Source organism: Diorhabda sublineata, chromosome 8 (genome assembly GCF_026230105.1).
Source record: "Diorhabda sublineata isolate icDioSubl1.1 chromosome 8, icDioSubl1.1, whole genome shotgun sequence".
NCBI lineage: Eukaryota > Metazoa > Arthropoda > Insecta > Coleoptera > Chrysomelidae > Diorhabda > Diorhabda sublineata.
In genome coordinates, this window is record NC_079481.1 from 8,403,705 (window position 1) to 8,418,686 (window position 14,982).

A 14,982-nucleotide genomic window follows, 5' to 3' on the forward strand; every position below is an offset into this window, starting at 1 on the left:
GCCATTCCACAAACGTCATCACACCGTATTTTGCATAAAGACTTGGGTCTTAAAGCCTATAAAATTCAGTTAACACAAGAGCTCAAGCCGGTCGATCATCAACAACGTCGTGTCTTTGCTGATTGGGTCTTTGAAATGCATAAAAATAAACAAAATTGTCGAATCTGGGGCTCGGAAAATCCAAGAGTTATTGTTGAAACTCCTCTCCACCCTCAACGCGTGACTGTTTGGTGCGGTTTATGGTCTGGTGGTGTCATTGGACCTTCGAAAATGAGGCTGGAGCAACAGTTACGGTGAATGGATTGCGCTATCGAGAGATGATTAATGATTTTTTATGGCCGGAATTGGATGGTATTAATTTGGACAATGTTTACTTACAACAAGACTGTGGCGCTACGTGCCACACAAGCAACGAAACCATCGATCTTTTACGGGAAAAATTTCCGGACCGTGTTATCTCTCGAAGAGGTGATCACAATTGGCCACCGAGATCTTGTGATTTAACATCTTGCGACTTTTTCCTTTGGAGCCACGTCTACGCCAACAGTCCAGCATCGATTCAAGACCTCAAAGATGGAATTCGTGAGGCTATCGAGGACATAGGGCAGCCGCTTTGCAATTTGGTTACGGAAAATTTCATGAAAAGGATATGGTCCTGTAAGCGCAGTCGTGGCGGCCATTTGGCTGATGTTGTGTTCCATTATTAACGGCATACCTTCCTCTTTATAATGAAATAATGAAATAAACATCAAAATAACATCTTATTGGAAAACCCGCTATAAATAAAACAATCAGTTAAATTTCAATTTTAAATCTTCTCTCGTCTCGAAAACAAGACGAGACTCCTGTAAACGAGAATACTTTATTATTCAGTCACGAAAACTCGATTATTTTATAAAATATTCCAAAAAAAAAGTAGATAAATACAGTTTCACTGAAAAAAATTGGATTTTTCCGTAAAATTTCTTTTTAAGACGAATTTTATTATCTAAAAGTTCTAGTTTGCCCTAACAAAATAAGTGAGTCCCTACAGAAAAGTAACGGTCGAAAAAGACATTCACTTTTAAAATTACCTGCATGGAAGTTCTAATCTAACTTGGAAAACTCTGTTCTGAAGTGCCTCAAGCAACGTTTCCACTTATCTGTTACAAACAGGTGCCCTTATTTCCATTATAATATATTTTTAGTACAGCGTTCGTCATTATAAGCGTCCGTCAATTTAATTAGTCGTTAAATTTTCCGTTTAATCACAAAATATTTATTCATCGGAGAAACTGGGTTGAGAAAAATTCTTCATAATAACCTGTTAGATGCTTTCTAGATCTATCATTAATATCTAGTAGATATTATTCGAATTGCTTGGTTTTCAAAAATCTTTTCTATTTGATCCGTTGGAAAGACTAATCAATTTTTTAATGGAAACTTTCGCTTCTTTGATTTATTTAAAATCATTTTTCTCAGTGTAATAGTTATTTTTTAAGAGTAATATCGAATTTACTACTTAACGATGGACGTTTTCAGAGAAAAAATAATTTCAATCAACTTTTATGTCAGTGTTTTACGAGATTAACGGCTCTATTAAATATAAAAAAATTTACTATCGCTTGTGTTTTTATTTAAATTTGGAGATTAATTTTCACATGTATATAAAAAAAATGTAAAATAAATTGGGCTCGTCCGGGATTTGAACCCGGGACCTCCCGCACCCTAAGCGGAAATCATACCCCTAGACCAACGAGCCGTTGTAAAATTTAACTATAAATAAATATGGATACGAATTAATAATTAAAAAATTCAAATAATGAGTTGTGGTTGTTCCAATCCAATCGATATCATGTAAAATGTATGAAATAATACTTAAATACGACATTTTTGATTCACAATATACAAGATCTTGTATCAAAAGTTGTAGTCCTTTTCATTAAATTAAGTTGCACGTGATGCTGTCCACATCAAACTAGGTATTCGATTCAAACATATATACATAAGATATCTCATGCGTGTGTAACATTCCAACTTGGGTCGGATGTTGATTTGTCCATTAACATAATTACCTAAACATGTACAAGTCTGATTTACCAGGGTCAAATTTATAGAATTATTTGTTTAATACAGAGCGAATCAAAAAAAAATTTATACACATAATGAAATATTTATAGATAAAAATGAGTAATTTTTCCTTCTTTCCATCTCTTTTTGTATATTTGGATTTTTATGTTGTTTTTCTTGTGTGTACTTCTTGTGATCGCTGTGATCGATTAGATCAAGTCATTCGTAGTTAAAAATTTCGTTAACGGTCTCCAATACTATCAGGAATTGTACAAAGTACTTTTCTACATAGTTTCCGTGAATATTGAAGCACAGTTTTTGAATAAAATTCTGCCACCTGACTTGTTAACCACTGTATCGCAACTTTTTTGACTTCGTTATCGCCTTGAAGATGCTGACCGCCCAGGTGTTTCTTCAAGTGCAGGAACAAATGGTAGTCGCTGGGCGCCAGATCAGTGCTGTAGGGAGGATGATCTAGAGTTTCCCATTAAAAAGATTTGATGAGATCTTTGGTCATGCACATTTGTGCGGCCATCTTTAAATGCTCTCACCTCATTTCCATCACTCATAATGTTTTGTCCGCAAACTTCACAGATCTCACGATGAATACCGATAGGTTTTACGCCTTTAGCACTAAGAAATCGTATGAGCTCTTTCACACCAAACGAATCCGAATCAATCAGAATCACTCCGAATCAAGTTGAAACTGATTGACCAAGATTCGGCTTCGAGCGCTCCGTTTAAACGTGAAGGGACTCTTTTCCCGCCTTCAGACCGGACGAATCTGGTTCAATTAGGTTTGATTCGAGGTCGCACTTGATTCAACCTGTCAGATTCCTCGTCCGGTCAGTCTTGATTTATGACGCCAGTGATAAAAATCACAGCAACAGAAATCTCATATCTTCCTATCGTCCCACCAAATCCATCAGTATTACGAACAATTCCTCACTCATTCGGAAGAAGTCATAGAATTTCTTCTCGTCATTTTATAAGTCAGGATATGTAAATGATGAAACATACCAAAATCCGGCCTTTTCCTATTTATGTGATGTATCCACACTTTTCTTGTTTTCTGTTTCCGCCTACGAAACACTATTACATTTAAAACAACTGCGTCCATGATGATAGCTCAAAAGCAACAAAAAGAAGGAAAACAAAAAGAAGGTGAAAGGATTTTTATAGATTCAGGTTGATTCAGCTGGTGTGAAAGAGTGGAGATGACGAATCATATTCAACTTGATTCGGAGTGATCCAGATTGATTCGAATTCGTTTGTTGTAAAACGGTCCGTACTTCACAATCGGCGGGACTCACGATTGTCGGAGGCATCTTAAACACTCAGGAAACAACGTACATAATGAAGAATCAGACTGAAATGGCGTCAGTGCGTAGATAAGAGATGGAGGTAACCAGCGCGCTGTGCAGAACGACGAACTTTGGTTTGCGGCGGCGGAATCGCAAAACACCATTAGTAAGAATTATATTTACATAGGCAGCGAAAATTTACCCATGCAGGAAACCCCAGAGTTGACAAAGGGGCCAAGCCCGGACCAGTCCTGGGAAGCCTAGCTTCGGTATCCTAGCATTGGCTATTTATTGCCAATCCAGTCTCGGGCCAAGGTTGATTGACCCAGCCTTGGTCATACCAATGATTACCAAAGCTTGCGCCAAGCTTGAATATTCCAGCCTTGGCCATTCATTGGGGACCCAAGCTTCGGATGTTCGATCACATATGGCGTGGAGTATTTTAGCCCGTCGGTCTGATCAATACGATCTCTAGTTTATTCAGTGTGTGTGTTTCTTATAACATTTTTTATTATTTATTACTACTAAAACTAACCATGTCAGATACGTATCTTCGACTTCAAAGATTGCGTGCATTGTATAGAGAAAAAAACTTGTGAACGCGTAAAGCTTAAATAATTTAAGTGTGAACATCAGATTTGTCAGTGAGGTTAACGATAGTGGTACAGACTTGTTCAATCTACAAGCATTTAATATTTTTATTTAACTAATGAGTGCTTATTTTTAAGACTTTCTATTTAATCTTGGCCCAGCACTGGCATTTAAGCTTGGCCCAGTCTTGGTGACCAAGCTTGACCCAGTCTTGACGACCAAGCTTGGTCCATCGTTATTACTTCAGAGTTCTACATGATTGGGCCAAGCCTGGGCCGAGCTAGGGCCATTGGAACTTTTCTCTATGGTTTAGTACGATTCACGAGATCGAAATGACGCTATTGGTAAGACCACGTCGATAGAATTTTGGAAAATTTATGGGCTAGTTGCAGATCTTCAAGGAGACCTTCTCATCAACTTCCCAAAGAGATGGCACGACATATATTTTTGAAAAGACTGAATAGTAGAAGAAATTAGACCAAGTCTTAAGAATTAAATGAGTAATTTCAGAATAATAAAACGTCTAGAAATGAATAGAACTTCATTCTGTTACTCAGCTTCGGAAACACGTTTCAAAAATCGAAAATTATCAATATAAAACAATCAACAAAGTAAATGTAAAATATGATTGATTTGTAAACGTATTGTTACAAAATAATAATCAAATTATTTGATTAAACAAAAATTCTCATTATTTTTGAACAAAGTTTAGATACTCGCATTTCGAAATGAATGATCGCACGATGAGACTAACAATTACATTTTTTTTTTTATAATATTGATAAGGTGCGGTGATAGTAGGTCAAAACAAACTATTCCGATAATGTCGCCACGACATGACATGAATGAATTTCATATTCTCATGCAGAATTTTAAATATTTTATTTTTTATCTTGATACACGTTATTCTTTACATTAATACCTGACCGATTTTATCTACGATTTCCCCCTTATATCGAGCTGTCACGGGGCTGAAGGTGTACAAATATAACAGGGGGAGATTTATAAATGTATATTGGGTCAATGTCAATATATACAGTGTATAATAGACGTTCATAAACCATCATGAAAATAACAATAACAATTAAAGTGTGAAAACTATAAGAAGAATTCAAATATTTCTTCATGGGGTCCACCATAAGAAAGAATCTGGAACAAATAAATAAGAAACCATAGAAAAGCCAGGTTGAAAGTTAATAGTGTATTTATTCATTATTAAGAAAAAAAACGAGAAAAACAATACATAGAATATGAATTGAATTGAATAGCGTTAAAATTATGCTCAAAACCACTTAGTACAATATCGATTTTAGATTTAGTTTCAATAAGCCATTTTCTGATTAAAATTATTTCACGAAACCAGGGCCATTGTGGACGTTCATTGAGTCTCGTTATATAGATAGAAATAGTTTGAGCTGATGAAATTTTGTTTGGAGATATAATATTCAGATTGAGATCTCATGATTTGGTAAAACCACTGCAAAATTATTAATAAGAATAAGAATGAATTGAAAATAAAATCGTAAGAAATGTGGTATCGGTTTTCTTCGAAAGGAAATAAAGAAGGAAAATTTATGCGATATGTGAAGGAAAACAAGTTGTTCAATGCAATATCGGTGGGTGCCTTTATCGAAAATGTAAACCGAGATGAATTATTTAGTAAATGTCTTCGTATACCTAAACGAGCTTGAAGAAGCTATAAAAGTTCTAGAAATATGAATATGTAGGTGTAAATTTTTGTAATCAAAATTTATGTTTGTTCGAAAATGTACGAAACCAAAAAATAACTTATGTTTAGTATTTGTTTTCCACCATCTCATCATATGTTTCTGGAAAGGAGAATCACTTGGATATGTTCCAGTTTTATATCGATAACTTTTTTTATGAAACCTGTAATTTCTCAGAACATATTTGCTAATCTGTAACGGTTTTTTAAAGCATTTATATTATATTTTCTGGGTAATCTCCGGGTATGCACGATTCTTGTAATTATACTCGGTATCAAGTACCAAGTAGGGTTTTTTGATGAGTTGGATCGAACCTATGAATACTATAAACACATAATTGAAGCCTCATTCAAAGCTAAAGCAATTGAAAAAAGTTACACAGTATCTTTTAACTAAATAATTTGTGAAAATCTTGAAAAGCAACAAAATTTAATAAAAGTCCAAGATTATATTTTCTGCGTAATCTCCGGGAATGCACGATTCTTGTAATTATAATTGGTATCAAGTACCAAGTAGGGTTTTTTTATGGGTTGGATCGAACCTATGAATACTATAAACACATAATTGAAGCCTCATTCAAAGCTAAAGCAATTGAAAAAAGTTACACAGTATCTTTTAACTAAATAATTTGTGAAAATCTTGAAAAGCAACAAAATTTTATAAAAGTCCAAGATTATATTTTATGCGTAATCTCCGGGAATGCACGATTCTTGTAATTATACTTGGTATCAAGTACCAAGTAGGGTTTTTTGATGAGTTGGATCGAACCTATGAATACTATAAACACATAATTGAAGCCTCATTCAAAGCTAAAGCAATTGAAAAAAGTTACACAGTATCTTTTAACTAAATAATTTGTGAAAATCTTGAAAAGCAACAAAATTTAATAAAAGTCCAAGATTATATTTTCTGCGTAATCTCCGGGAATGCACGATTCTTGTAATTATACTTGGTACCAAGTACCAAGTAGGGTTTTTTGATTGGTTGGATCGAACTTATGAATACTATAAACACATAATTGAAGCCTCATTCAAAGCTAAAGCAATTGAAAAAAGTTAAACAGTATCTTTTAACTAAATAATTTGTGAAAATCTTGAAAAGCAACAAAATTTTATAAAAGTCCAAGATTATATTTTATGCGTAATCTCCGGGAATGCACGATTCTTGTAATTATACTCGGTATCAAGTACCAAGTAGGGTTTTTTGATGGGTTGGATCGAACCTATGAATACTATAAACACATAATTGAAGCCTCATTCAAAGCTAAAGCAATTGAAAAAAGTTAAACAGTATCTTTTAACTAAATAATTTGTGAAAATCTTGAAAAGCAACAAAATTTTATAAAAGTCCAACTAGATTTTCTATCTCGGATTTATGCGAACCTAAACGTCGACGAAAAACGCTTTTCATTCTAACAGACAACGTAATAATACACGCAACGCTTTGATCTGCCGGAAAATCCTACCGTAATGAGAAAATGCCCACAGTAAATGAGAGGGGTGTGCAATATAAAGGTATCTAAATAATTTACGAGCTTTCTTTTCGGGTGCAATTTATATGGATTCGTTTGGTAAGGGAATGTTTTTTTACTATCAACAATAATATAAAAGTGTAGTATTTCTAGGGGTAAATAGATTTTCTTCTACTTAATTGGAAAGAGCCGTTTCGAATCTAAATTGTCGTTTCTTTTCGAACATTTTGATCAAAAAATAAAACTATTGAATTCCAAACACTTCTTACCAACCTCATTTCAACTGAGAATTAGATTAACGAGAGATTTATTCAGGGAAATAATTTAATTTCCTCTTGTTTTCAAAACAACCCCTTATTCAGTTCATCGCTTTAAAATCATCCCGAACTAGCTGAAGAAATGTCACATTTACCAATTGTTCGGTTTTTAGAATGCGTATGAAAGTTGACAAGTCATTTGTCAAATTTAATTTATTTTTCGACCGTGAAAACGTAAACCGTGGAAAATAATTACGGCGACAGAAAGACTCGATGTGGAAAATTCCCGGCTGATTCGAAATTTGTTCTCATGTAAATTGTTTTGTGGTGGAGTTTTCGAAGGACGCCGGGTTTGTTTTCAGGACTCTTGATGGAATTAATAAAATTATTTTCGTCCATCAACGCTGAGTTTTATCAATTTTGTTTTGAATCAGAAATTGTCGAGTCCAATAACAAAGTTAATTCTCTAATCAGGAAGATGAATTAATGTATCATTATAATGCGGAAAAAAATAACTTTTTTTCATACCCTGTGAACAAGCTCTGAATATTTTCGTTTCGTTAAAAATATCAGTAACTATAGTCACTTTGGTCCCGCATAATTTTCATACTTCGACGGAAGCTGGAATGTTTCTTTAGGACCTCAGAAACGACTAGAAATTCGATGGATTTTTTTCTGTTTCTAAAGAAAACACTATTTACTTTGGCAAAGTCAATATTTTCTTGAGAGATTCTAGTGGTTTCTACATGGAAATGTTTATTGCAAGTCGACCTACAAATACACACCAAATACATAGTTCAAGATTTGAAAAACAGGCCAGTCGAAAAAACCGAAATGATAAGAAAACCTTAAATATCACACTTAAATTTTTGATTTTGAGACATTATGATTGAAATATAGTAGTTTTGAAACTCCAAATTCCATTGAAACACTTTTCATGAAAACCGCAAAAAGACATAAATCCAAATAATATAAAATTGATCGTTTTGTTATTGTTCTTTTTTGGTAAAATTAATGTAACTCCTTCGTCAAAATCTCCAATTTTTCCCATGATATCCTACTGGATATTTTTGCGATAAGTTCAAATCTCAACATTGAATATGTAGTCCACAAAATCGACGCCTATTTGAATTTCCAAAATAAACCTATTTGCAAAACTCCCTGGCCCTTACGTAAATAACTCTTGTACAATGTCCAGGTCTAAAAATTCCGAGCCTGGTATTTTTGTAGGAAACATATTACGTTAGGAGGGATCGTGGATTCTTAAAAAAATCATATGTCCTTTCAACGTGGCATCAGAATGAAGGAAATTCAAAGAATCCGAACCTTTATTAAACGGAATAAACTATACAGTGTCTTTTATATATATTCCGGACTGTATTTACAGAGGGAAAAGATTAAAGAGATAGATAGATAATTTTTTTATACCAAAACGCTAATTCTATCGATTCAATGTTTTAAGGGAAAAATAATTAACGTAAACATATAAATTGAAAAACAAAATATATACTAGATACATTGAAATATTTCTAGAGAAACGAAGTGTCAGGTAATTGTCAGTAGAGTTGTCACTGTTGTGTATGATTATTTCCTTTGGTGATGCTCGTTTTGGAGTACGGTGAATACAAAGTGTCTTTGTAGTTAGACGTCATTATCCAACTTTTGACTGGATAACATTGAACTACAACTTTGTGTTGTGTTTACCCTTTGTTGTATATTTAATTTGGAACAGCACTTGCTCATTCAACATGAAATTTGCTTTTTATTCTTGTATACTAAACAGAAATTGAGGATTTCAAAGAGTGGCCGTAGAACAGGAAAGAGAAATTGAAAAAAATATTTATCTTGACAATTAACAGTAATTGCCGAAATTTACATGCAATTTGACCTTCTTATTGAACTTGGTTTTTGGTCCCGGCTTCAGAACAGTGCAGCCACGAAATTTTTCACGCGTTTATATTTGAACCACGCTCGTATTATTATAGGTTTGATTACCTATATAATGTCTTAATTATCATATATTTTAGTACTGATGAAGTTTGTTCAATTACTAGCAACATCTTAATTTGGTGTTTTTGATTATCGGAATTTCAAATTGTAGTGTTCGAGTTCTAACAGTGAATTTAAACAGATTGATTCTCTGGATGGAGTACCATCTATATCAAATATCAACTTACGACATTTAGTTATGGTCTATTTGAACAAATGTCACTAAATAAATAGTTATTTTCCTAACAAGTGCGGAAAGTGATACTTTCCCGCACGCGACTGCAGTTGTCCCGAGCGACGCCGAGTTTACCAACCCATTTTTCTAAGATTAATTTATTCCAATAAACATAATAATAGACTAGTAAGAATTGCCAGTCCAGTGGAGTTATTTGGTTTCAACTGGAAGGTAGATGACGTCGATGAGGATGGCATCGGTTGCAGGTCGCATAAAGATGACGATGACGGTGACGGCAACGGTTTTAAGCTCGGAATTAGTTTCATTTGCAGCTTTCAAAATGGCTTCGGGAAGTTCTTCGTCTGATGAATCCATTGATATTATTGTATCGGATTCGGTTTAATGTGGTTTAATTTAGAAGAAGATTGCACTTATTCGGTCGTTTCCAAGACGTTTTGAACAACTTTGACGTTTAAAAATGCCACAAAAAGCTAGGAAAGGTTTAAATTTTATTTTATGGACTATTTCGTAAATATTTATTTACCTGTAGTTATAATCTCAGAAGTAATAAACCATCTAATAAAGTGAAAATTTCCATAATTTTACTTTCCCGCACTAGTGCGGGAAATTGACACTTTCAAAACTAAAATGCGTGCGGGAAAGTGGGTTAAAACGCACGGTCGTTGAAAAATTAGTTTTTTGTTGTTTTTCGAAAGCACAACACACATTTGGTATACGCATGTCGCATTGTCGAAAAACCAAACTATAAAAAGTGAATAAAAAAAAATTGTGTGTGTGTGTGTCAGCTCCGACGCACGACTGGAGTTTATTTCTTAAGTTCGATAGTCTAACCAGACGCAAAACGAGTTTATTTAACTTAAAGAAGATTCGTTGATTGCCAGAATATTTTGGGCTTCCTTCATTAATTTTTTTTTTAATCTGTAAGCTCGCTGCCTCTCGGCTGGAGTTTTTGGAGGTTTAGATTTTTTTCTAGTCAAAAAATATAAAAAAAAATTAGAAAATTTATAAATGCATAATTATTATAAAAATTTTAACCGACTTTAAGAAAATTGATAAAAAAAGGTTTTTATAAACATTTTTTTAAATTATTATAATTAATTTTTTATTTAAAATATAATATTATCTTAATAATTAACAAAAATGGTTATAAAACGATAATTATGTCACTAAATCTTTTACATCCAATAATACATGAAAATTATTTAAATAAGCTAAAAAAATAACTTTTCCAAAGAAAATCGTATAAAAACATTATTATAATGAAAAAATATTGTCGATTTTTCTGATAATATTATCGAATTATTGACTACAGTTGTTAATATTTAAAAATTATTTATAATATAAATCATAATAACGTGGAAGAATTTATAGACATCGACAAAAAAATTAATTTTTGGTTAGGTTAGAAATTTTCTATTTTATGTGGATGCGCTCGATAATTCATATTGGGTTGATTATCTAATTTTATGTGTTGTTTTCAAATATATATTTATATGAATTACATTGATAACTAATAAAATATTTAATAAATACAAATTGCACATGCTCATACATATAATACTTGAATTATAACGTACCTTGCAACCACGTGTTTGTTAGATGTTCCGGCAATATCATCTACACCTCTTTCTGCCATAGTTATTTGAAAATACTTTCAGTTCACTTTAGCGGAACACAATGATAATAAAACTTCACAATGACAGCCCCTTATATATGCAAATCGATTCTTAAGGAGTAAACTCCAAAAATTAAGTTGTTGTTTTCGATGATAACAGCCGCTATGTATTTGTCTGAAACGGTAATATCATTAATCATTGCGGAAACATTTATTTATACACGTTTTATTAGTTTATTTTATCATGTTTTTACTGATAAATTTTATGATAACAAAAAGTTCAATTCGAAAAACTCTAAAAGATATTTTAACCTTAGAATTGTCCTGTGTCAATATTATTTTCTCTCAAGTCGGAAAACTGTAGAAACTATAAAAATAAAGTATGGAAATTATTCGTAGTGGAAAGTTTATACTAAAATTTCATCCCCTTTTTGTTAACTGTTTGCTGACTAAGGGCAATGGAGTTTGGGAGACTACTTCACTTGTGATGGATACGACCTAGAAGCAAATCATTTCAGTCACGTTATCTAACTGAATTTATTATGATCAGTAGCGGGGAAAATTTGTATCGATATTAAATTTCCTCATTTTTATATAATACATGTACAGTATAACTTTGAAAACCTTTCGAATACGCCTATGAGCTTTTCGCATAATTCTGAATCTAGTTCGTGATTCCTAGTTATTATAATGATATAACGAAATGATGATAATTCATTTTATTCAATTGTTGGGGCAATTTACTTTGTAAAATATATTTCTGTAGAAGCTATGGCAATTAAATTTGAATAAAAATAATGAAAACGATTTAAAACTCTTAAATAAATAATATACTTTATTCAAATGATACATAACTAAAAAAATTACATTTTGTTTTCCAAAAATTGGATTTATTCATCAATACAATCGTTCCAATAACTTCCAGATGACGTTGTAGAATGATTTGTCTTTTGCCTTAAAATAGGCTTCAGTTTCAGCAATTGCTCCTTTATTTGAGCTCAATTTTTTACCAGCGAATTTTTTTGAGATCAACAAATAGCCAGTAGTCACTAGAGACCAGATCTTGTCTAAACGGTGGATGAGAAAGCATTTTGATGTATTATTCGTTCAATTTAATCCACTTGTGAATCGTTTTATTGTCTTGGTGAAATAGTGCTTTTATCATGGATAAATGAGTCCGTTTTTCCTGGCGGAGCATTCGCTATCGATTATCTCTCTCTTTTGAAGATAGTCTATGAACAATATTTCATGTGCATCCCAAAATACTGAGGCCATAACCTTCCCTGCTGATTGTTGAGCTTTTGAACGCTTCGTACGTGGTTCGTCGGATGCATTTCACTCAGATTATGATCGTTTTGATTTCCAAGTGAAGTGATGTATCCATATTTCATCCATTGTCACTTATTGATGCAAAAAATCTGATTTAATACATGTAAACGTGACCAAACATTGCTCTGAGTCATCAACACGTTGTTGTTTTTGATCGACTGTGACTAAACGCGGCACCCGCTTCGAAAAAAGCTTTCTAATAGTCCAATGTTCATGGATAATCATAAACATACTGCCTTCTGATATCCTTAGGGCCTCAGCTATGTTTTCTGGAGTAACCACATCAATTGGACGACCAGAACGTTCGCCATCATCGGTATCTGTACGACTACGTTTAAATTCAGCCAACCAATAACGAATGGTTCTTTTCGATGCACCAGATAACATTTTTGAAGCCTTTGCTGGGCTTGTATAGTATTTATTTTCATTAAGAAACAATGATAAATTAACATACGAAAATAACAAAAGTAGCTTCACTTAAATGGCTGTCACTGACTGACTAATCGAAATGTTTTGAGTTTTTCACATAGTCTTTTGAAAGTTTTTCTCTTTAAGATAAGTTGAAACCAGCTTTTGGTTGGAGAATTGGTTGTAATTATGCAGATTCCAAACTTTTATTTGCTTCAGTGTATGTATTATATAGTATGTTGAATGTTGAGTAACGTTTCAAATATATTCAAAAATTGGTTGAGATAAAATCGAAGTTTTTCGTTTTCTGAAGTTGAGATTTTTGTATGTGATGAAGTTCTTTTTCGATATTAGTTCGTAAGCCTTCTCGGTCGACAGAAGTACTTAAGCTCGTGATCTGTAATCTCGTGAAAGTTATCTGAACTTTGTCAAATACCAACAAAAGTAAAATACAAAGTTTTACACAAGTATTCTAAAGAGGATGCCAAAATAGCATTAAGGTGATATTGTCAGTTCTTAAGTTTTTTTTGTGGAAAATGAAGACATTTCAAAAGTTGCGTAAAATATGTCTGCACCGCCATGATAACAAACTTTCTGAAATCTACTCTTGAAAACTTTTGAAATAAGAACACCGTTTATTATTTCATTGTCTTTTTGTTGGGGAGTTTCGAGAAACTTGCGAAACATTGTCGCTAAATTAGTTAATTCAATTTAAGTTTCAGTTGCTTAGAGAAAATATGATTTATAATGATCGACTTCAGTCTTCTTCTTATACTCGAAAAGTTACGTTAAATGTATACCTGGGCGAGGTGAGCCTAATGGCTTATTTCAAACTTTCACACTCTTCCTAAGTGTAACGCGTACAAAATTCTAAAAACTTTCCGGTAACTTCTTAATGTTCCAGAAACGAATTATGCGTAATAGAGAAAAATATTATTCAAATACTCTGTACACAACCAAATATTATATTCACCAAGTAATATAATTAAGACTTTCCTCTACTTTGTCCTGAACTATCGAGCTTCATCCTACTAACGCTTCATCTAGAATTTGTTTTCGGACGATTTCTTTGCAGTCCATCTTATTTTCGTCCAAAAGATGCTGCTATCCAGATTTGATTAAACCCTATAATCTATTTAACCTTGTCCTTTTTGGATTACGTATCTCTGAGACAAATGACCCGAAAATAAAAAAGTATCCGCCACGTCGGTCGAATTAGTTATTGATGTATGCGTCTTCTCAATGAAAGAAAAAATTTGTCTTTTTTATTTACGGTTAAAAAAGATGCGATATCAGATGACAGTGTTTTGAGGCCCGATAACAAACAAATTTCACGAGGATCACGAAAAGACGGAAGAGATAGAGGTGAAGGAGGGATTGGGAATATTTTGTTTTTTGAAAATAAAATGAGTAGAAATATCGATATTTGTTGTTTTGTGAGCGTAGCTCGTTATTTCGTCTGTTTACAGAAATTTGATAAATCCTTTTGTTTGTGTATCTAATATCCAATTAAAAATCGAATTCAAAATATTCAAAATTCAAATATAAATGCAAATATCGATAATTAAGAAATTGAATAAATGAAAATAAGAAATTGAAGGATGAAGAAAAGAAATAAGTCATAGTATTGAATACATAGAGGTATTACAAAAAAAATAAAACGAAAACTCTTGTACTTGTTAAGATTTTCAATTAAATTGAATGATGTTTTCTAATAACATCTCCAGAGTATTAACTTTTATCTTTTTCATTATAAAAATGACCCATAGAACATTTTGCCCCGTATCCCGATTTTTAATTTAAGAAAACTGCTCAACTCTACACATTGTGAGAAAGAGAATGACCAAGTGGAGCGACTCAATTTCTCGTTAACTGGAACACATACTGTGACTGTCGCAGAGCTGAAACAACCTTTATTATAGCTCGTTCTGAACAGTAGGGAAACTATAAATATTGAAAATTGGACCCATAAATACGATCTTAAACTGAGATACCGTTATATAGTGTGTTCAAAAAATAGCGTTTAATAAATACTTGATTATTTAG

The 14,982-nt window shown here is 32.8% G+C and overlaps 1 protein-coding gene and 1 non-coding gene across 3 annotated transcripts in view; one reads left to right on the forward strand and one right to left on the reverse strand.

The window, feature by feature from the left end:
- LOC130447969 (butyrophilin subfamily 2 member A2-like) overlaps nt 1-14,982 on the forward strand; it is a 189,980-nt gene that overhangs the window by 121,636 nt on the left and 53,362 nt on the right. The window lies entirely within an intron of this gene.
- On the reverse strand, nt 1,670-1,741 carry Trnap-agg (transfer RNA proline (anticodon AGG)). The gene has a single exon. It is a non-coding gene; the product is annotated as a tRNA-Pro (tRNA).